Below are 24190 nucleotides of genomic sequence, written 5' to 3'. Positions count from 1 at the left end.
AACATCTGTTGCCAATCTTTTTTTTCTTCTTCTTCTCCCCGAAGCCCCCCAGTACATAGTTGTATATTTTGGTTGTAGGTCCTTCTAGTTGTGCTATGTGGGATGCTGCCTCAGCATGGCTTGAGAAGTGGTGGTCCACACCCAGGATCTGAACCAGTGAAACCCTGGGCCGCTGAAGCAGAGCACGTGAACTTAACCACTTAGCCATGGGGCCGGCCCCCACCATAAAATTTTTTTAAAAAAGAAAAAGTGGGGGCTGGCCCCGTGGCCAAGTGGTTAAAGTTCCGCTTGCTCCACTTCAGCAGCCCAGGTTCGCAGGTTCAGATTCCAGGCTCAGATCTGCTCTACTCATTGGCCATCCTGTGGAGTCATCCCATGTACAAAGTAGAGGAAGATTAGCGTGAACGTTAGCTCAGGGTTAACCTTCCTCAAACAAAAAAAAGAGGAAGATTGGCAATGGATGTTAGCTCAGGGCAAGTCTTCTTCACCCAAAAATAAAAAAATAAAAGATAAAAGAAAAAGAAAAATGGGAAGTCTTTAAAGAGTTTTAATGAGAATGGCTTGATCACATTATTTTTTAATCACACCGGATGCACAGTGGAGAAAGAATTACTGAGGTTTGAGAGTACATGAAGGGACACCGGAAAGGATATTTTGAAAACAGAGACTCTGGTTCCTTCCTGCTGTGTAACAGGAATCCAGGGTGCCCATTCTGGTGCCCTTCTTATGCCTGCCCTCTTGAATAGATTCTGAAATTTTGTCCTCTATGCACATCCCATCAGACCTAACTTTCCCATATTCTATTCCTTCCAAATCTCTGCATGATAGAAGAAAATGTGATTATTTCTTGATCTGATGATGATGGGTGGTAAGCTAACCTTTCCAGGTAACATAGCTATATTCTAACAGTGCTGTAACTAAATTTTCTGATCACCACATATTTATTAACACATATCATCTAATTGTCGAGACAAGTTAAAGATAGGTAAGTAGAGGGTAGATGGATAGATAGATAGATAGATAGATAACATCAATCAATATACTTTGAGCTGCAAGAAACAGAAATCTCACATAATAAGAAGTCTTGAGGCGAGGTGGCTCCAGGTTGGTTAATTTGTTGGTCACCAACATTTTAAGAACCTAATTATTTTCTTTTTTCCATTCTGCTGTGTTCAGCATTTGACAAGCTCTCTTGATGGTCACGAGCTGAATGTAGCACTCTTACAATCACACTCGGCTAGTCCAGAGCCAGAAAAAGGGTTTATGTCTTCCACATGTATCTTTTTGAGACATAAGGAACCTTTCTCAGAAGCCCTCCAGCCCTATTCGTGTCTCATACTAAGTCATTCACAAGGGAATGAAATCACTATGAATTTCAATTTATTAACTTAATTATCTTAAACTTATTAAAATTCTGATCCTAGGACTGCAATTGAAGGCAGGTTTTCCTGACGCAAGAAGCTTTGGGGTGAGTTCCTAGATACAGTTAGTTTGTGTTATTAAGGAAAAAGGGAAATGGCTGTTGGGTGGCTAAGACATCAATAATGTCTGCCTCACGTATAACAATTAAAGGTAAATTACAAAACAATTGAGTAAATGAAGGATCTCAAAGTGTTGTCTTCAAACCTGCAGCATCAGCATTATCCGTGAGCTTGTTAGAAATAATCAATTCTCTAGCCCTACTCCAGGCCTACGGAATCAGAATGTCAGGTCGGGCCTCAGTAGTCTGTTTTCTAAAAAGCTTACCAGGTGATTATGATGCACAGTAAAGTTTGAGAAGCATTGTTCTAGAGTTAGAGAACACACTGGAAGGCTCAATGACACCAAGCAAGGAGTTAGAAATATGGGGCAGGAGTGTGGGAGACAGATCAGGCCTGGGAAATTTGACAGACCAATGAAAACTCAGGCCTCGTATCATGCCTAGTCAAGGAGACATTTTGCAAGAAAGCCCTTCACCATCCTCTAAATCGTATTACCTTTCTTATCTATCAGTAGAACCCTCCTCGCTGCCAGAACAAGACAAATGGGTAAAGATAAGAAAATATCCTGCAAAAACTATATGAGGAAAGCATAATAAATAATTCATTGGGAGCAGTGCCCAGGCATGAAAGAGTTTGAGTAAGTTTAGAATTTGGGAAAATGATAGTGGATTCTGAAACATGGAAATGAAGACACAGAGTGACTGGAAGGCATGGTATTTTACAGATCCAGAATAACAATTACAGGTTCTTTCCCTGGACATTCCCAGAATGCTGATCAAAGGAGAACCTGGATACAGCTGCAAACAGGCAGCAAATAAATCTGTACAGAGATTTATACTCTTAAGTGGGAAACGCTTTTGTGAGGCTGAACTGTGGGGGGAGGGGATAAAAGTTTTTGTATTTTTTTATTTGTAGGAGTTCATGCAGAAGCTACACACCTGCTACAGATGTTGTTCAAAGGAACACATAAGCCTGGTTTGACACAGGTTGAAGTGTTTTAAGCATGAAGTACAGGGAATAATAGCACACAGTTACTGTCATGAATACTGTTCTCAGCAGGTCATGTGGAAAAGCAATCCAAGGACTTCTGCTGCCCCGGCACATCCCAACACCACGGCCCCCCGAATCTAACCACAAGAGATCAGCTTTAAAAGTGAGGAAAAGGGAAACACAGAGTTCACAAGGGCTTCGAAACAACTTATGAGGTAAAAGAGAAAGACCAGCTAGGCTTCATTAATAATAATCATCATTTCAAAAAGTGCATTGGCTAGCCTCAACCCTATTCCAAATGTAGTTTACAAAATTAGTTTGGATATTCCTTTGATGTTTTCTTTGGGCCTCTTCTTAAGCAGTGGTTCTCAAATTTTAGCGTGCATCGAATCTCCTGGTAAGCTTGAACAAAAGCACAGTTTCTGATTCAGTAGGTCTGTGGAGGGGACTGAGAATTTGCATTCTTAACAGGTTAGAAATATAGATAGTTCAGCACAACAAATTGAAAACCACTTAAGTACTCTTTAAGATTTTTGAAGTTCAACCATTTTTTTTGTATTTTCCACTTTCCCCCAGATATCTCAACAAACACACAAATACACACATACCACAAGACCTAGAAATTGCTCCATTGTTCAAGAATCCTGACATTATTGATGGCTGAAGACAGCAGGAATAACATGGGGCCTGTTAGCCCTCACACCAATTACCCAGTATACTTAGGACATTAGAAGAGCAGAGAAGGAAGGGCCACAGGTGTGACAATTTTCTGTATACTAAACAGAGTAAGCTTCTTAAAATTCAAGCTAGCATAGAGGTATTATACTAGGAGGCAAATAAGGAAAGAAAGACAAGTCATAACCAAAAATTAGTTTGTTGATAGTTTTAGAGAATAACACATGACTCTAACAGAGAAGATTATATATATGAAGTCCTAGGAATAAAATTGACTAATAACGTATAAGGATTGGAACAAGCTGTGAGACATAAGTTAATCATTCTTTTAAGGATGATCCATTTTACCAAAGACAGTTGAAGGTGGACTGATTGAAAAGCTACTGACTAGGATTTAAGTTAGAGTCATTTTTTTCATTTTTTTGATGTTGTGATTCTGAAGTTTTTCATTTGAAAGAAAAAACATAGTAATTAGTTCAAGAACTATCCACATAAACCAATGTGACTTCAAGAAAATAATAAAAAGAACAAAAAAGAACTATAAATGTAAAGATTAGTATTGCAGAATAATCATTTAAAAATGTATATTATACACTTTAAAAATAAATTTTTTTGTTCTAAATACAAAAGAATAAAATATAAGTATAGAACTTTTGGAAAATTTTGAAAATTTGACTAAAATTTAAGTTTTTACCTATAGCCTCACTGTAAAAATACAAGCACTTTGCTATATTTGCCTTTTTTCTAAGCACCACATTTATATAATTTTGATGCATAACTTATATATGTATAATTTTTACAGTGCTCCTTTCCTAAATATTATAAGTGTTTTCCATTATTTCAAATAATCCATTAGCATGTTTAATGTCCACATACATATTCATAGAGGAGATTTATCACAATTTACTTAAATTTCCTTTATTGTCAAACACTTTGTTTCCCCCTTTCTCCCCTATTCTAAATAGTATGACAGTGAGGACCTTTGTAGGTAAAACTTTCTCTATATTTAAGATGATTTTCTCTGGATAGATTCCCAGATTTAGAATTACTTGTCTCCTACATATTGTCGTTATTTTCCAAAGAAGCTGTAACATTTCTCCTTCCCACTAGCAATACTCTATGTCCAGTATTAAGTATTCTAAAATGTTTTATTGCTGCCAATTTGATAAGTAAAATTACATATTGTTTTTGTTCAAATTTGCATTTCATTGTTTACTAATGAATTGAATATTTTTTCGTGTTTACTAATAAGATACATTTTTTCTTGTATGCATTTCCCATTGACAATTCAGTTAACTTTCAATTCAAATATTCCTATTTACTCAAGAAAAAATATGAGTATAGATTTTGAGAATTAATAAACTAAAATAAAACCAGAAAACATATGAAACACTTTGGTTAGTGTTAGAGAACCAGCTGTCATACACAGAATAACACATAGCTTCAAATTTTCATATTTGGAGGATGAACATCAGTACTGTATTTGAGAAAAACAATTTCCAAGTAAAACAACTGTCACATTAAGATAACTGTATGCCAGTACACTGAAACTTTCCTCAAATGGAAGAAATATGATCAACATCAAATGGTTTAGGTTCTTTCCTTATGTGATCAAACTACAAGTGGGAGAGGGTCTTAAGCGTTCAGTAGCAAACGTCCTAAATAACCACTCCACCATTTCCCAAACTCTCTACTGACCACTAGAATGAACGCATCTATCAGTCCATTGCTTACTAAACATCGCCTAGAAGAAAGCAAGCTTGTTGATCTTAGAAGGTTTGCAGATTTCCTTTGCCTGAGGAAGGGTGATTGAAAAGGTGTCAAAAAGGCCAACACAACACCTGGATATGAACTGCATCTGGAAACCTTTTTTTTCAAGATTCATCTTTTGGAGGAAATACTTGGTCTTGGTCAACAGGGCAAGTGATCTCCTGGGCTATTGACAAAGGCCATAAATGTATACTCATTATTCTTGTTCTGTCAACAGACTGACATTCCTATTTGGCCTGTCATAGATTACTCATGAGGAAATACAAGGTAAGTGACTTCCTTTCCCTTAAGTTCAGAAACTCAAATGTCTCAGAAACTGAATTCTTTACAATTTAGTACTTTTGCTATTCTTCCTCAAGAAGTATGGCATAGTGAATGCGACACATACGTGTCTATACCTAGTGGGACTTTTCTATTTAGTAAGAGGTCATGATGATGTTCTATATAACATTCTCTGATTAACGTATATTAAAAGAAATTCCTATATTTTAGAAGAATGCAATTTTGAACAACTAATCATGTACAACTTCTATGTCCATGCTTCCGAAATCTATTTTATTTGCATTAATGACGTGAAGTTTCCTTTAGAAAAGTCAGGGCAGTGCTGATAAGGAGAGAACAATAACTTCATAAAAAATACAAAATCATTATCTGGTGTAACTCTTCTAACACTTGCGTGTCTAAGTTTAGTATAGAATGTTTATGTGTAGCTATCCTGACATTTCTGTCTCCTTTTTCTTCAGGTCAAGTAGGGGGTGTATGAATAATTTCAAATATAAACTCCCACTTTCGCATGTCTCCTTTGGCCACCCCTTCTGCCAGCTCTCCTCTTCACTGTTCATTGTCTCCAGGGAATCTTAATGGCTTTGGTTTCCAAAAACTTATACCCTTAAAGGAATAGTTCTCTACCGAGGGCAAATGTACCAGAGCCATTTGAGAAGGTCTGGAGATAATTTTCAATTTTCACAACTGATGCTGCTACTGGCATCTGGTGAGCAGAGGCTAGGGATGCTGCTAAACACCCTGCAGAGAATAGCACCGCCTCCTACAACAACAAAATATCCAGCCCCAAAGGTCAATAGTGCTGAAGTTGAGAAACCCAGCACTGAAGTTGAGAAACCCAGTGTTTGAGCAACAGTGAGGACTCCGTGCAAGGACAAAATGAATGGGAGGAACGTCATAAGACAGTTGACCTCTGCCTTGCTACAGTCTGGAAAATGATTCATTTGGGTGGGGAGGGAGACAGGATGAATGGGAGGAAGCAAGTTGAACAGAGATGGCCGTGGTGTCCCAGAGAGAAGCGCAGTACCTCCACCTCCATTCTGAGCCCCCCAGTTTGGGGGTCTCAGGAAGAGAAAGGATGACTGTGTGTTTTGTGTAAGCAGATGAGACCATAAAGAAATGATGATTCTTATCCCATGTGGGCCAATGACTGAAGACCAGATGAGATGATGGATGTCTTAGCAGAGATGCCTGTACCTAGGTACCTCTCTAATGCCCCCTGGAACATAGATACAACCCTGGAAAAGGGAGGGAGTCCAAACTGACTAGCTCCTGCCCCAGACAAGGGAGGCTGAAAAATGAAATGAATTTGAATTTTTTTCTTAAGTGTACAACTTGCATATCAGACACTGTGGTCTGGAGTTAGTACATGCTGCATGTAGAAGTTCTGTTCTGAATTACCCAGGTAGATTGTAAATATATTTATGTCACTCTATCCCAAATAATCCAACTAAAAGCAATCCTCCTTTTCATTTTATTACATTGAATTAGAACACATATTAGTAAACAGGATATTTGTGTTTGATTCTGTGATCCCTACCCCTTCCATTGCCTAAAGCGTTTTAGAATTTTACTCATGTTTGTGTAGCAGACCCAGTAATATAACTGAAGATAGTCTGACAGGTTTAAAACCAGGGCTAACTTAGTAGAAACTATCTGGTTCAAACCCATTCCAAATACTGAATTGCTATAATCTTAAGGAGACTTTAGTTTTTTCAAAAATCATTATCTGGTGTAACAATAATAGCTTTTGGATATTTGATCTAGCTAATTTAGGGGAAAAAAAGAGAAAGAAATGAAGATTATGTAACACCCTGTCACAGACACCTCTGTTAAGTAAAGCTGGTATTATCTTTCAAGGGTGTCACAATTCTATTGATCTGAGTCCCCACCCAGAAACCTAGGAAATTTACCAACTATTCATCAAGAATTCTGGACACCATTATCAAAGGAAAAGGACACGTGTTGGCAGAGGACACATCACCCATCTGCTGCCATCCCCGGCAACAATCCAATGTTTGTATACCAACCCTGAGCAAGAGGAAGGCTTTGTTTCCATAGGACATCTAGTACATTGTCCCCCCTGGGTGCAAGCTGCTCTTCTTCCTTTTCTAGGGGCCAATCTGTTTATTTACTTTCTCTGAACCATTTAGTGTCTCTCTTATTGGAGACTAGACGTTAAGAAGAGAACCTGGGAATTCACCTTCCTCAGTGAGGACAGTTATTTATTAGACAATCCTTGATATCATATTCATCTGCCACAGCAACAAGTTGACTTAGGAATAGCTGACACTGACACCCACTCTACTTTCCTTCCAATAACCCTACATTTGGATTGCGTATCCTTGCCCGAAGCATCATTGCGTAGGGCTAACTCTTCATTTACATCGATAATGCCTCCATTTACTTCTTCAGGCTCTGGGATAGATTATACAAATTAAATAAATAAAAACATTGCCCTGATATAAAGAAATTTATTGGAGTCCAGAAATAACAAGCTCAATCAGAGCTCAAAGCTACATAAAAGCATTTCTAATCTACAAGTCAATCTCCTCTCCACCGATTATATTTTGTCTTCCTACACAGTCTGGAATTACTGGAAATGGGCCATATTTTCTTCTCCTCTTGAGTTATATAGAAGTTGCTTTATTGTTTATTCTGGAACCTCATTCCAATCTTTGTCATGTCAAAGTGAAAGAGATTAAAGTCATCTCTGATCTGCATAGAACTTTGTCAAGAATCACACTCAGCCCTTACTGAAATCTCCTACTCAGTTGTGAGTCATCATTATTTTACAAAAGTGGTACCATTGTAAGATGTCACTCGGAGAGGCAAAGAAAGTTAAAAGAGTCTTAAACAGATGCTCAGGAGAAACGTTATAGCATGGACAGGGAGATGTACTGAGTAGAGGCTTCACAGGTATCTTCATATTTACGAAAAGTTATTACGGTTAAGATACTTAGCCTTCTTCTATGAAGGGAACACCAGGAGGGAAAAGTCAAAATTTATCATAAAGAAAAACAGTACTAGCAGTAAAGATTGTTGGCAGCACGATGCCAAGGAAGAATGGGAAACAGAGCCATCTTGGAAGTTACCATGTCTGCTTAAGCAGGAGTCATAATGACTCTCTTCTTGTCAGTAAATTCCTAGGTTATTCCATCTGAAAGCTCCTCTGCATGGAACTTCCTTGTTCATTATCTTCCATGGCATATCTGAGGTGGGCATTGGAGAAGGTGTCCTTTTTAGACCTGCACGGCTTTTGTAGCCTGCCTCTTGCTTTTATTGGTTTGGAGGCAAAGAAAATGTTTTTGGGATTAAACAGGATTTTGGTTTTTTAGTAATAGAATTTCTTCAAAACCTAATGGTCTTCCAGTTTATTTGCTTCTAGTCAGCCTTATGTGTTAATAACCACAGACAAAAATCTGGTAGAGACTGGGAGCCAGCCACATGGTCTAGCGGTTTAGTTTGGTGTGTTCTGCTTCAGTGGCTTGGGTTCACAGGTTCAGATCCCGGGCACAGACCTATACCACCATTCAGCCATGCTGTGGTGGCAACCCACATATAAAGTAGAGGAAGATTGGTACAGATGTTAGTTCAAGGCTAATCTTCCTCAGCAAAAAAAAAAAAAAAAAAAAGTCTGGTAGAGTTAGAGTTTTTTAGACCAAAGACACACAGCTCTTTTACTTTTTGCCTCTGGGCTCTGCCCATCCCCTTTCTCTCCTGTTTTAGGCTGGCTCTCTTAAGGCCATTTGAAACAAAGAGCTACAGTGGCAGACAACACTCTTCAGCTGATCTTTGCCACTGAGTTGGCTCCCACTGTCTGACAGAGAACGCTTAACTGCAGGTAATTGGGAAAGACTGAGAGGCACCATCTTATCTTCTGCTAAGTCTGCCCCTTTCCAGTCTTTACTTAGAACTGCTTTAGCCTACGGTACAAAAGAAATTTGCTTTTGCAATCTCTAAGGCCCAAATCATTGACTGTTTGGTGTAGCAATTAGGAATATGGACATTGGATCCAGACTGCCCAGTCCAAAGTTCAGCTGGGAAGTTACTTAACCTCTTTGATCCCCATCTGAAAAATGTGGCTAAAAACACTATGCACTTTATTATGTCGTTTAAGGATTAACTAACTTAAAATACATAAAGCACTAGAAAGGTAGCTGGCACATTGTAAGCACCATCTATATGTAGTTAGTATTAACTTACTAATGCAAGATTGCTAGACCCTTGATCAACTTGTTTTGCAGGATGCAGTCTGCCATCAGACTGATTAGCTCACACCAGAGTTGATCTCTTTTGTAGATTCCGCTAAAGCCCCAAGAAGTAACAAACATAAGACAACATCTTGGATCTTTCCTACAATTTCCTCTAAGGCCTTGGCCATACCATGTGCTCTGCTTTCCAAAATGTGATAGTAAGCATTTCATCAAATGGCGTGTCACAGCGTAACAAGAGCTTTTAGCATTTCAGCTTCCACCTTCTGAGCCATCAGAAACTACGTTCTAGGCTTTGTCGTGGCCAAAATTCTACTTTCAGGCATCAAATTCTGTACTCATTAGAGTTTATATTTGTCTGCTCATAAGGGAGATCTTAAATACCTGAAGCATAAACACAATGAATCTTCATTTCTTTTTGTATAAAAGTCTGGATTGAAGTAGTTCAGGGATGGCACGGTGATTCCATCGTCCGATCTGGGGCACATGTTGCTTCCAGTTTCCATGTCAGAGGAATAGGTAGCCATCACACCCACCTCCAAGCAACAGAAAGGAGGGAGGGGCGTGGCTGGGTATATTCCAGAAGTTGAACACACATATCCAGAACTTGTCACAGGGCCACGTCTATCAAGGGAGTTTGGGAAATGTGGCGTTGCCTCCAGTGGCAATGTGCCAAACCAAAAAGCAGGCTTTCTGTTGTTACAGAGGAAAGTGAGAACAAGCCCTATGGAGACAACCAGAGTCTCTGCCACATTCACTAAAAATGGTTCTTTCTCCAGTTTAACACAATGTCTGCTTTAAAAAAAATGCATAACACGAGACCTCTTCAACACCTCTCCATCTCTTTATTCCCGCAACAAGAAAATGTAAAACCTGTGGGTGCATGTGTATTTCAATAAAAAAATAAACTAAAACCCAAGAGCTTATATCAAAAGACAATTCTATCCTGGAATAGTTTACGGTTTACCCTTAAGATATAATCGCATTTCCTAAAATGAGAATTAACTTGCATTTGTATTTTTCGAAAATAAAGACCAAAATATTTGCATGTTCATATAACATATGGTTGATAGAGGTCCATTTTATCTAAAGAAATAAAACACATATTTTAACTCCTATATGCTTCCAAAACTTGCATACAGCAAAACTATATTTTTAGAAGGTATAATCACCAAAATATCTGAGTTGAAAGGAAAGACAGGAAAGTCTACTGTATTTGAACATTTAGTGGGAGCGTGAAAGACTATCTTTCCATTAATTTTTGTTTACTTTTTCAGTCTAATTTCATGAGACAAAGAGAGAAATGAATAATCAAAATGCCAGTATTGGGTGTTTTACAACTGCCACAAAACTTCAAACTTAAAAAAAATTACCAATGAGCCAAAGTAAAATCAGCAAGAGATTTGTTTCGTTTCTTCATCAACACCATTGCCGTATCTGCGCCTAAGCCTAGGCCTTGTTTTTTTATTTTTGGTTTGTTGGTTTCGTTTGGTTTTGTTTTGGGTGATGTTCAGCATTTTGTGTCCTGATAGGAATTTTAATGAATGTAAAACAAAAGCACTGGTACCAAGGCGAGCCCAGCGCATGAATCAGGTAGGCGTGGGTATTCACAGCACTGATTACTGACAATTTTCTTGTGCCATTGTGGCCCAAATGTTGGTCAATCAGACATGTCACCAGAGAGGCATATTTCTAAAAGATCCTGGACACTTAAAAGAAATACGTATATTTCAGGGATGGAATTGAAGCAAAACTTACAAGATCACTAAGCAAATCTGAAGCATTCTGCAGAGTTCCCGGTTTCAGATGAGACAGAAGTGGAAGAAGGAACTAGTCTGAGAAAGCGTTTGATTTGGACAGTAACTCTTAGACGTGTCACTTGAGATAAAGTGCTTCCCTGCAGCCGTGAGGCTTTAACCATTTCCTTTTGCAGTCAGTCCAGTTCATAAATAGAGGAACAGCTAATTATTTTTTCCCTTCATTTTTGGAATACTAATGTGGGCAACAGGTATCAAGAGTTTATTAGTGTAACACATTTTATAACATAAAAAGGAATTCCTGTAAGTTCCTACAGGGCAGAAAAGAGACATGATCCATTTGGACTGGTTAACACTTATTTATGTCTTATTCAACCTTGTCCGGAAAGGATTCAAGGCAATGTACTAGAACTTTCAGTCTAACTCACAGCCCCTACCTCCATCTGAAGGTGACTTCTATACTTGAGTAACTCTTTCCAGGTCTCAGTATTTCAAGTTCTACAACTGGAATGGACCCTCCTCAGCCTCTGCTTTAAGACTCTTTCAAAGATTCTCCATCCTCCGTTGTCAAGTTCTTTAACATGGCGTACAAGCCCTTCGTGCCCTCACCTCTTGCTGCTGCCAAAGTTTCACATTTGCCTCCGTAGCGTACGACTTAGGAGCAATTTAGTTAAATAAAATGTTTCTAAGAATATTTTAATAGGAAAAAAGCAGATCCACACGAAAATTGTTTAAATAATGACCAAACGGGTTTTTGAGGATATTAGCCAATTGTGTATTATTTTGCTCCCCTGTGTATTAAAATTTTGTGTCCATTTTTAGAATTAGTGCTTTTTAATTTATAATTAATTTTGTTTGTTTTGCACTGCCATATGGCAAAAACTTGAAATAGCATAAATGTCCATCAAATGGTGTTTTGTTTAAATTAATTATAGTAGGTTATAATGTAGCACACATGTATGGTCTCATTTTACAAAAAAAAATCAGTAATATGTAAGAATATATAGAAATCATTTAAAAGGATCTAAAGGATTTAAAATACTCAGCAAGATATTAATAGCATCTATTTTTGAATGGGTGAAATTATTATATTCTTTGTGTTTTTTCTATTGTTTTGCAGTAATAATTCATTGCTTTTTTAATAAGGAAAAAACTGATGAAAGAAGCTGCCTTTTAATGAGCGAGAGCTCACTGTGTGCTGGGCACTGTGGTAAACTTTGGTTTTAATTCTCAATAATTCATGAGGCAGATATTATGAATGTCACTTTATAAATTGGAAAATAGGAACTTAGAGACACTGAGTTCAAGTTCAAGGTTACATTGTGGCTATATCCAGACATGGGTTTTGCACACAGACCAACCATGCTCCCAAGTAGTCAGCTTCCTGCTACTGGTGGATATTTCGGCTGTGCAATCAACAATTACACACTGCAGAGGAAGAAATAAATGGCTAAGCAATTAATTCAAAATTTTAAAATTGAAATTAAAATGCAATTTTACAAATCTATAATGCTTCAAGCTATGTGAGGGACTATTTCATAGTGTGCCAAAATGAGCAACCTTTGAGGAAAAGAAAAGTAACTAGAGACGTACATTTCAACAACAACAATAAATTTAATTTACAAAATACTGTTACATTGATCAGCTTTAAAAAAAGTTTATGACTAAATTACTTCAGAGACAAGTGTTTCTAGAAGCCTCTGGCTCCCCTAGGCACTTATCTAGCACCCTAGCCACTTTGGACTACTTAATACTCTCCACGCACAGCAAACAATTATTTGAATCTTGACCTTGCCTATGCCCTGGTTCTCTTTTCACTGCTTAGTAGCTCCTATTAATTTTCCAATGTTTTGACTCTTCGCTCCCAATACGCTTCCATTTCCATCCTGAAGATGAGTTAAGCTCAATTTCACTATTCTCCCATTTCCAAAACATGAACAGCTAATATGGCAGGGGCCTTAGCCGATCAGAACATATCCAGCCTTGCAGCAGTACTGGTGCATACCAGCTGAATATCTACTGCCAGTAAGATCACGTTGTGTATATCTCTCCAATTGGTACTAAGCTCCTTGAGGACAGAGGCCATCTGATATTTACTTTTATGTCACAGTGCATATTGATGATGCTGGAGCTGAATTAGGACAGCATATGGATCAGTGCTCAAGCATATATACCTCTTTCTTTGGTCTAAAATGCTCAGGAAACTCCTTACCCATCACAGAATATGTGGTGATTGACAGGAGCAGTGGTCTGGCTACATGCCTGGTTTCCCTGGAGCTCCCAAAAGTGGGAAAGGGCGTGGAACCTGATTACGGTTAGTGTTTGATATAGGCAGACATGTCTGATAAAGAGGGGCAGGTGGGGAGAAGGAGCCAAACTTCATGGAAAGACCATGGGGCCCTTAAAGAAAAAAGTACTGTGTCAAATCTGGCAGGCAGAGCCTGACCCCTCAGCTTGGCCTATGTGTGAAAGAGAGCAGTAGTTCCAGGTACAACTGAGATGGTGCATGACCAATTCCCCACTCAGCACTGTCCACACCAGGCCAGAATATCTGTGCCCCAGATGGAAGAAGGGCATTTAAAAAGCCGAATAAGTACATTACCAGGGACCCAAGGATTTCTCTGTGGGATCCACTCCTCCCTTCTAAAAGGCATTGATGTGTGAAAGGTCAATGTGCCCTCCACAAGGCTAAAATCAAGGTGTCAGTAGGGCTTTACTCTTGCTAAGGCTCTAGTGAAGAATCTTTTACTTGCCTTTTCCAGCTTTGAAAGGCCACTGGCATTCCTTGGATGAGGGTCCCTTCTAAAGCTAGCAATCATGGGTCAAGTCCTTCTTACATTGCATCACTCTGATTTCCTCTTTTGCTTCTCTCTTCCCTGTAAGGACTCTTGTGATTACATTAGGCCCACCTGGATAATCCAGAATAATCTCCTTATTTTAAGGTCAAATGATTAGCAACCTTAATTATATTTGCAACCTAAATTCCTTTTGCTGTGCAAAGTAACACAGTCACAAGTCCTAGGGGATTAGACAGTGGACATCTTTGGGGGCCATTATCTTGCCTACCAAACATGACGAAGCAAATTATACCCAAAAAAAGGCAAGAGCAATAACAGTGTAGAGTGAATAAGTTGTACAGTGTAGCCTGAATAAGTTTGGCTGTGGCACAAGTACAGAGAGAGACCACAGAGGAACATCAGACAAGGAGGCAGAAGGAAAAGCTACAAACGGGCAGTGAGAACAGGAGCCAGGAAGGAGGGGCCCTAGAGCAGGGGGCAGACTATAGGTGGTCATAAGTGAACAGCTCATCTATATCCATTTCCCCGGCGCCCCCCAGCCCCTGGATTCTTGGAGAGTCAAGAAAGAAAGGGCTGACATCCTGTCTCTTAGTATTTAGCAATTAATCCAATATATCTATGGACAAACTGGAAATTAATCTTACAAATAACATAAATATTGATGAATTCTGGGTTACTCTTTGGTTCCAACCTCTAGGTTCTCTATTATTCAAGAAGGTAGTGGCTTGGAGAATCAACATGTAGAATTACTGAATGACATCAAATTTGTCCTCACTGGCTGATTTATGGATATTACTCTTTAATAAATATCTCCAGGGTTGAATAACATATGGCTTAAATTAGCTTCCCAGTAACTACTTGCTAAATGAACAAATAAATGAATAATCTAACCTCGGGTTGCATTTGGCACAGTGGATAGGGTGTTTTTGCATGGGTTTAAAAAAAATAATTACATATATATATATTTCTATAAGGACAAAGTATATTTCCTCTATTTGTTTAAATTAATCTTCTCTGGCATACTCACTGCTTCAAAATTTATATTTATTTTAGAAATTGGAATTCAAATGCATTTATAATTACACACTGATTGGCCAGAGGGTGGGAACGGTTTTTTTTAGATCAGTGTTTGTAATAGCTACTTGACCTATAAAATCAATTTGAAAAGATCAGTTATTATCTGATACGCAAAAAATGTTGTAAAACGATGGTTGATTTTATGTCTCCAAATGGACATATAAATTCAATGTGATTGCAGATCTTAAATAAAAGATGAAGTGTCATAATTCTTACAATACATCTGCCATGTGATGTTAAACTCTAAAGTTGTTTCTTAAAGAAAGTTCTCTTAATTGAACATTAAAAGATGGACTATAGATCTAGGTAGAAGATGTTTTCTACCCTTTACTTGTGGATGATAAGAAGAGACGATTCATTTTACTCTGGAGCCTGAAATGTCCAATCCCCTTTAGTGCTCTGCTATTTTTCTTTCTGATGTAGGGCTTGCCCCTCATCTTCCCTCTGCTACTCTTCATCCAGGTGAATTGGGAGAGCCCTTAGCAGCAGGGCATTGAGATGACTAGCTAAATACAACTATTCTATTTTCAGACTGATAAATGCTTACTTGTTCTGAGATATTGCACATGAATTAATGTAATAGACCATAACATCTGTAAAGAGAAATTTGTAGGATTCAATTCATGGATCCAAAAGGTATTTTTATATTAATACCTTTCTTGGTTCATATAGAATATTTATTTCTTTTCTTTTCCCATCATATGCTCAGAGTTCAAGGAAGAAAACTTCCGACTTAGGTTACTTTACACAAAAGAAAATGCATTTAGTCTACAGCATACAGACTACAGTGACTCATGATCACACAAGGTAAGTGTTTGACTTTGATTTACCAACAGTCTAATTTTATAAGTAGCTCCTTGAGAGCCAAAAACTGGATTAGGATCTGCCAGTCATCAAAATCAAGAAAAGGGAGGTGATTTCTTGGGTTACTTAAAAGGTCTTGACCAAGCCATCTTTCTACAAATAAGTTGACAGTCACCTGCTCTTTTTCTATCTCACAGGAATGTTTCAAAGAGAAATTACAAACATTACGGTTGCTGCTAATTATAATAAAACATTAAAGTTAAGATTAATTGAGAAGAAGGCACAATTAAATGTTTCTATGGAGTTAAATTTCCCATTCCAGTTCTCAAAGAACCCAGTTTTCTACATTTAGGTATACATATATTGCCTTAATTCAACCCAAACCAACAAGATTTTCTAATAGTCAGCTTTGGGGAATCTCCTTTGAGAATATTTAAATTAATGTGTCAAATATTTCTATATAAAATCAATAGTACTTAAAATAATTTGTGGTCAAAAGAATTTTGAATATGGCTTCTGGTCATATTTTCCCTACTATTTTTATGTTAATAAAATCCATTTATTTGTTTAATGGATCTGTTTGGGGCCCACTTGTGGTAGAACTTAGGAACATAAAGGCAAAGAAGTCACACATAGTTCTTGCCCTCAGCTATATGTCAGGAGGTGAAGGTAACTAGATATGGTGTATAAAGAAAGGCAGAGTAGGGCGGTTGACAGAGGTTGTGCAATGTAGGTTGATCATGGACGTGCAGCTGGGCATGAGCATCTAAGTCAAAGCACAGGCAAAAGTGTGTGCCACTGGTGGCAAGGCAGAGGGCTTAGAGGAAGGGGTGGGAGGCAGCCAGGAGTGAGAGAGGTGGGGTCAGCAACACCTCAGAGGCAGAATATAATTGGGGTCAAGAGTTTTAGACTCAAGTAGACCCAAGTTGTTTGCAATCGTATGTCTGCCAAGTCATGATATCTCTCTAAGCCTCAGTGTCCTTTTCTTTTAAAATAGGAACACCAGAATGACATCAGCAACATGGCAGAGTGAGTTGTTCCCATTATCTCTCTCCCTTTGAACTACAACTAAATGGACACTCATTGATCAGTGGAGAATATACACACAGCCCAACAGGATGCCTGAGAGACGCATGCAGCTATACATCTAAAGGTGGATAAAGTGGGCCTCCTGGAAGTAGCTAAGATAGGTGAGCTTTCTCCGACTCTTCCCTGACAGCCTTGTGTATGTGCATGAATGCTTTCCTGGCCAGGAGAGCCTATAGTGCTGCTGTGGTCCTGCAAGTGTGAACATACCTCAGTACAACTGTAAGAAGAGGCAGAGGCAGCCCTGAGCTTGCACGTGAATGCTTTCCCAGCCAGCAGGAGAGCCCACTCTACTGCTGCAGTCCTAAGGAGTGGCCCAGGCACAGACCCCATGAAGAAGACCCACCCACTGAGCACGGCAGCTGGCATGACTGTAAGAAGAGGCAGAGGCAGATCTGCTAATGTGTGAATGCTTTCCTGGCCTGTGGGAGTGCCCATAGAACCTCTGCAACCCCACAAATGGGAATGCACCTTAGCGCGACTGTAAGAAGAAGTGATGGCAGCCCTGAGCCCACTCACGAATGTTTTCCTGGCTTGTGGGGCTGTCTACCATACTCCTACAACTTCCATTAGATGAGGTGGGATCAGAAATACAGCTCCTACTTCCACCCCAGTGGTAGCAGGTAGAATCTGTGACCTGATACTGCTATGGATGCGCTGGCAAAGGATTACTTCATCAAACACCATGAGAAACTACAGTAACAATTCACAGCAGATGGAAAATGACAACTCTCCAGAATCCAACCCTGAAGTCACAGAAATTTACAATCTAAATGACAGAGAACTTGAAATAGCTGTCATAAAGAAACTTGATGAGTTACAAGAAAACTCAGAAAGACAGTTCAATGAGCTCAGGAGTAAAATTATTGAGAAGAAGGAATACTTCACCAAAGAGATTGAAACTATAAAGAAAAACCAAACAGAAATTCTGGAAATGAAGAATACAATTAATGAGATAAAAAATAGTCTAGAATCCTTAAAAAAATAGGCGTTGACATTGTGGAGGAAAGAATTAGTCATTTAGAGGATAGTAATATAGAAATGCTTCAGGTGGAGGAGGAAAGAGAGCTAAGATTTTTTTAAAATGAGGGGATTCTTCAAGAAATATCCAACTTAATTAGGAAAAGCAGCATAATGATTATAGGTATCCCAGAGCGAGAAAGGATCAGAGAGCTTGTTCAAAGAATTAATAGCTGGGAACTTCCCAAGCCTGGGGAAAGAGTTAGACTTATAAATACAGGAATAAAATAAAACTCCTAATTACATCAATGCTAAAAGACCTTCTCCAAGGCATATAGTAGTAAAACTGGCAAAAGTCAATGACAAAGAAAAGGTATTAAGGGCAGTAAAGCAGAAGAAAATAACCTACAAAGGAACCCCTATCAGGCTTTCAGTGGATTTCTCAGTAGAAACGTTATAGACTAGGAGAGAGTGGAATGATATATTCAAAATACTGAAAGACAAAAGCATTCAGCCAAGAATACTCTATCCAGGGATGCTATGCTTTAGAGACAATGGAAAAATAAAAGCTTTCCCAGATAAGCAAAAGTCAAGGGAGTTTACTGCCACTGGCTATACCCTATAAGAAATAATCAAGGATGGGCTCACACCTAAAACAAAAAGGCAAAGGTCTACAGAGCTTCAAACAAGGAGATAAAAAGACAGACAAAGTCAGAAAACTGCAGCTCTTTTTCAGAACAGTGGAGCAAATATTTAATTGTAACTTAAAAGATAAAGGGAAGGAAAATATCGAAAGTAACTATAAGCACTTCAACTTAGTCACAAACTCACAACGGAAAACAGAATAATTTGTGACAACAATAACTCAGAAGAAGAAGAGGAAAGGGACGGAACCTGCTTAGGCTAATAGCAATAAGAGGCTATCAGAAAATGGACTATCTCATCTACAAGATCTTTTACACAAACTTCTCAGAAACCACTAAAAGAAAAATCAAAGCAGAGCCACAATTCATAAAGAAAGAGAAAACTTAGAAAACTGCCACAGAAAATCACCAAACTGAAATGGTAGTCAGAAACACAAAAGATGAGAAACAATAGAAACATAGAACAACTGGAAAACAAGAGATAAAATGGCAGTATTAAGCCCTTATATATCAGTAATCACTCTAAATGTAAATGGATTGAATTTTCCTATCAAAAGACACAGAGCAGCTGGAAACGCAGCTGGAAACATGAGAGAAAAATGACAATAAGAGGCAAAGAGGGGCAGTACATAATGATAAAAGGGACTTTCCAACAAGAGAACATAATACTTATGAACATATATGCACATAACACAGGAGCACCAAAGTATATAAAGCAACTATTAACAGACTTAAAGTGAGAAATTAATCGCAGCACAATAACGGTGGGGGACCTCAACACCCCATTTACATCAATGGGTAGATCATCCAGACAGAAAGTCATCAAAGAAATAATGGATTTAAATGAAACACTTGATCTGATGGACTTGATAGATTTATGTTGAGCATTCCATCCCAAAACGGCAGAATACACATTCTTGTCAAGTGCACATGGAATATTCTCAAAGATAGACCATATGTTGGGAAACAAGGTAAGCCTCAATAAATTTAAGAAGATTGAAATCATATCAAGCATCTTTTCCAACCATAATGCTATGAAACTGGAAATCAACCATAAGAAAAACCTGGGAAAGTCACAAATGTGGAGACTAAACAACATGCTACTGAGCAACCATTGGATCAATGAAGAAATCAAAGAGGAAATTAAAAAATACCTGGAGACAAATGAAAATGAAAACATATACCAATTCTTATGGGATGCAGGAAAAGCAGTTATAATAAGGAAATTCATAGCAGTATAGGCCCACCTCAACAAACAAGGAAAATCTCAAATAAATAATCTTAAACCACACCTAACAGAATTAGAAAAAAAGAAGAAAAAATAAATCCTAAAGCCAGTAGAAGGATGGAAATAATAAAAATGAGAACAGAAATAAATTAAATAGAGCCTAAAAAACAGTAGAAAGGATCAATGAAACTAAGAGCTGGTTCTTTAAGAAGATGAACAAAATTGACAAAACCTTAGCCAGATTCACTAAGACAAAAAAACAGAAGGGTCAAATAAATAAAATTAGAAATGAAAGAGGAGAAATTACAATGGATACTGCAGAAATGCAAAGGATTATAAGAGAATACTATGAAAAAGTGATGCCCACAAATTGGGTAACCTAGAAGAAATAGATAAATTCTTAGACTCATACAACCAAAATGGAATCAAGAAGAAATAGAGAATCTTAATAGGCCAAACATTAGTAAAGAGACTGAAACAGTAATCAAAAACCTCCAAAAGACAAAAGCACAGGACCAGATGGCTTCTCTGGAGAATTCTACCAAACATTCAAGATTTCATACCTATCCTTCTCAACCTATTCCAAAAACTTGAAGAGGATGGAAGGCTTCCTAACTCATTCTATGAGGCCAAATTACCCTTATACCAAAACAAGGCAAGGACAGCACAAAGAAGGAAAACTACAGGCTAATATCACTGATGAAAAATAGATGCAAAAACCCTCAACAAAATATTGACAAACTGAATACAGCAATACATTAAAAGGATCATACACTATGATCAAGTGGGATTTATGCCAGGGATGATTCAACATCCACAAATCAATCAATGTGATACACCACATTAACAAAATGAGGAAGAAAAATTACCTGATTATCTCATTAGATGCAGAGAAAGCATTTGGCAAGATCCAACATCCATTTATAATAAAAAAAACTCTCAATAAAATGAGTATAGAAGGAAAGTACCTCAACATAATAGAAGCAATATATGACAAACCCACAGCCAACATCATACTTAATGGTGAAAAACTAAAAGCCATCCCTCTGAGAACAGGAACAAGACAAGGGTACCCACTCTTGCCTTGCCTATTCAACATAGTCCTGGAGGTTTTGACGAGAGCAATTAAGCAAGAAAAAGAAATAAAAGGATAGCATGAGTGAAGTCATGCTGGTGTGAAAGTGGACAGCAAATTCAGGACACCAGACCTGGTGGCTGTTAACATAAAGAGTATGTGCATCAGTAGTGGGGGTTGGGGAGGGAAGAAAAGCAAAGGAGTGGGGAATGAAAGGAAAGCCTTGGTTGTTTTGTGCAGTGTCCTTGTGTGTCATTGCACGTACTGATAAATCAGTTTTTAGAAATACATTGCTTAGTGTGCAATAGGTCACAATAATTACATAATCTTATACATGATATATTTATGCAAGTTTATGAATTTACTGTTTACAAAGTATGTCCCTGTCTTATTTGGTTATTATAGCAGCACAGCAAGGTAGGTCTTGTCATCCCTGGTTTTGCAAATGAGGACAAAGTCTCAAAGGACATTAAGTTGCATGCCCAGAGTTGCTGCGCTCGGACTGAAAGCAGCTGCCTCGGTATTCATTCATATTCAGCAAACATGTCCTGAGTTCCTATTCTACTGCCAAGCACTCTGATAGATGCTGAGAATACAAAGAATGCTCAAATGAATACACAGAAAGGAGGGGGAAACTAATATATAAACAATGAATTAAAATATAATGAAGTAGAAACTACCATAATGATGGGCATGAGATTGTTACTCAGAATATGCACAGAGGGGACTAGGAAGAGCTGCCTAGGACAGATGCCACCTGAACTATGAGCAGGTATTTAGGGAGTGGAAAGAACAGCTGTTCCAGGCATGGGAACTGCATGTGCAAAGCCACAGAAACATGAGAGAGAGCATTACATGAGGCCAAGCTGTGAAAAGTTCAGGGAGGATAGTGTTGGGTTGCAGATGAAAGACACAGGAGCCACATCAAAAACAGTCTTTGCAGGCTATGCTGAGGGGTTTGAATTTCCATGCTGTAAGTAGCTGGGATCCACTGGAGGACTTTAATTGTGTGAGCGACAAGATCAGATTTGTTATTCAGAAAGCACACTCTGGCAGCAGTTCAGTGGGTGGAATGGAAAGTGGTTACCCTGGAGATGGGTAGACCCATTGGGAAGCTATGACAATAATCCAGGGGAGAGAAAATGTGGGTAGTGGTTGGAAGAACAAGCAGACTCAAAGACATTTTGGAAGTAGAATTGACGGTCAGAAGAGATTCATTGGATAAAAATGTTGAACAAAAGGAAGAATCAAGAATGATGGTCAGGTTTCTGGCTTGGGCATCTAGGTAGATAGTAAATCATTAATCAAGAGGTGGAATACCAAAGGAATAGCAGATCTGGAGGAGAATATTACGAGTACATATAGGATGAGTCGAATCTGAGGTGACTGTGGGACTTCTAGGTGAATATATTATGCATGGTTAATAAATTATTTAGAATCAGAAGAGAGGTTATGAGTAAAGATATAGATTTAAGATAATCATCAAATACTTTGTTGAAGTTTTGACAATCTCCAAAACTACAAGATCTGGGTACCATTGCTTCTCCCCAATTCATTTGCACCATCTCTGAAGTAAGTGCTAGCTCAAGCTTTGTTCCAAAGTACAAATTAGCATAGCAGCTCAGTAAACAATGTCTCTGAGCTTCTGGAAAGAAAGATGTTCAGTCACCATAAGGCCCAGAATTAATGAAAAGTCACAGAAATAATAGCTCTATTCTCTAGTCGCTTTTGAACAACAAGGTAAGAATTTACAGAAACTGCTGAAAAGACCTTCTGGTAAATAGGACAGCAGAAAGAGTTTGTTTTTAATACTCATTCTAAATCATATATGCGGTTGTATTCTGAAACGGCTAGTTCACATTCTTGACCTGAATTCCTTTTCTAATGGGAAAGTGAATTTTTATTTTGATTATAGGATATAATTTCTTTAGGAAAAATCTCCTGTGAGAATTAGTTCCTTCTCACTATGTTTTTAACGAGAGAAAATTACAAGAATCGAACATGTGCTTATGTAATGAATGTAGTTTACCTATATTTTAATTAGAAGACAATTTTTGGAGGAAAACTATTTTTGCTTGGCTGTGGACAAACATCAACAACATCAATTTAAAAACAAAAACTGAAAATTGTTGTTTTTTTCAGGTTTGGTAGAGATGACCACAATGTTAGACCAGAGCATTATTGTCTTTAATGCTTGGAAAAACACTAAAACTCAATAATTTGTCTCCAAATTGTGATAGATACGAAATAATCAATCCCATTATCTTTTCCTTCCCACTTTTCCTACACTGAGTCACAATGGAAAGAGTAGGAGATTCATTTGTCACAGCTTATGTTTTCTGACTAGCATGAATACCAAACTTACGGATAGTGTTTAAGAGGAAGAGAGGAAATGCAAAAGGCGCTCTACATATTTAATCTTCTCCTAACAGTTTTCACAATAATCCTGTTCTGGGGAGTCACCGAGCTAGCAAGTTAAACTATTAAAACGAAAACAGTAAAACCATTAAAGCAGTAACTATTACATGATAAATGCTCCATAAGTATTCAATAGTATTATTACTAATTAGATATATCTCCCCTGTTACCTGAGGAATCCCATACTCAGGGAGGTTAAATATTTATCCAAAGTGACATAGCTAGGAATGAATGGGTCCAGGTTTGGAACCCAGGTTTGCCTGCCTCCAGAGCTCATGTTCTTTCTATTATTCTATACTGCCACTTAGTGACAAATAAATTTAGTCCCTATTGAAAATAATATCTCCTTACAGTATATTCTCATGGAGAGACTACTGAAATAGGTTCATAAAAAACCTGACTTCTATCCCTGATAGCTGATTCCAAGCAATCTTTCAATTTACCTGTGCCTTAGTTTTCTCATTTGGAAAATAGAGATATCACTACTACCCTTCTTTGCCAATATGCCATTGAAATATTCAATATGGTATAATATATTATAGTTTCTATATTATAACTTTCATATACATTATCTCACTTGGTCTTCAGAATAGAGTTAATGTGACCTAAAGGAAAGCACATTGACTTTCAGCTTCCACAAACTTGGACATGTTGCTTAAGTTTTTGAAATTCTTCGAGTCTCTGTTTTGTCACTTATGGAGAAAATTAGATGTTCTCTCTGGGTCTTTTAACAACCTTAAAAAATGTGGTTGTGTAGGGATTATTCCAAAGTTTACATGTGGAAAAGGGCTCAGAGTAGATCAATGATTTTCCCTAAGGATGTCCAGCAAATAAATGTTGAAATTCTAAGACCCGAGATTTTGACTCCATTACAAGTTTCTTTCCACGTTATGGAGGTACACATTTATTCTGATGAGCAAAGACACATTAA

The sequence above is a fragment of the Equus asinus genome, chromosome 11 (assembly GCF_041296235.1).
Source record: "Equus asinus isolate D_3611 breed Donkey chromosome 11, EquAss-T2T_v2, whole genome shotgun sequence".
Classification (NCBI taxonomy): Eukaryota; Metazoa; Chordata; class Mammalia; order Perissodactyla; family Equidae; genus Equus; species Equus asinus.
This window is presented reverse-complemented; position numbering follows the sequence as displayed.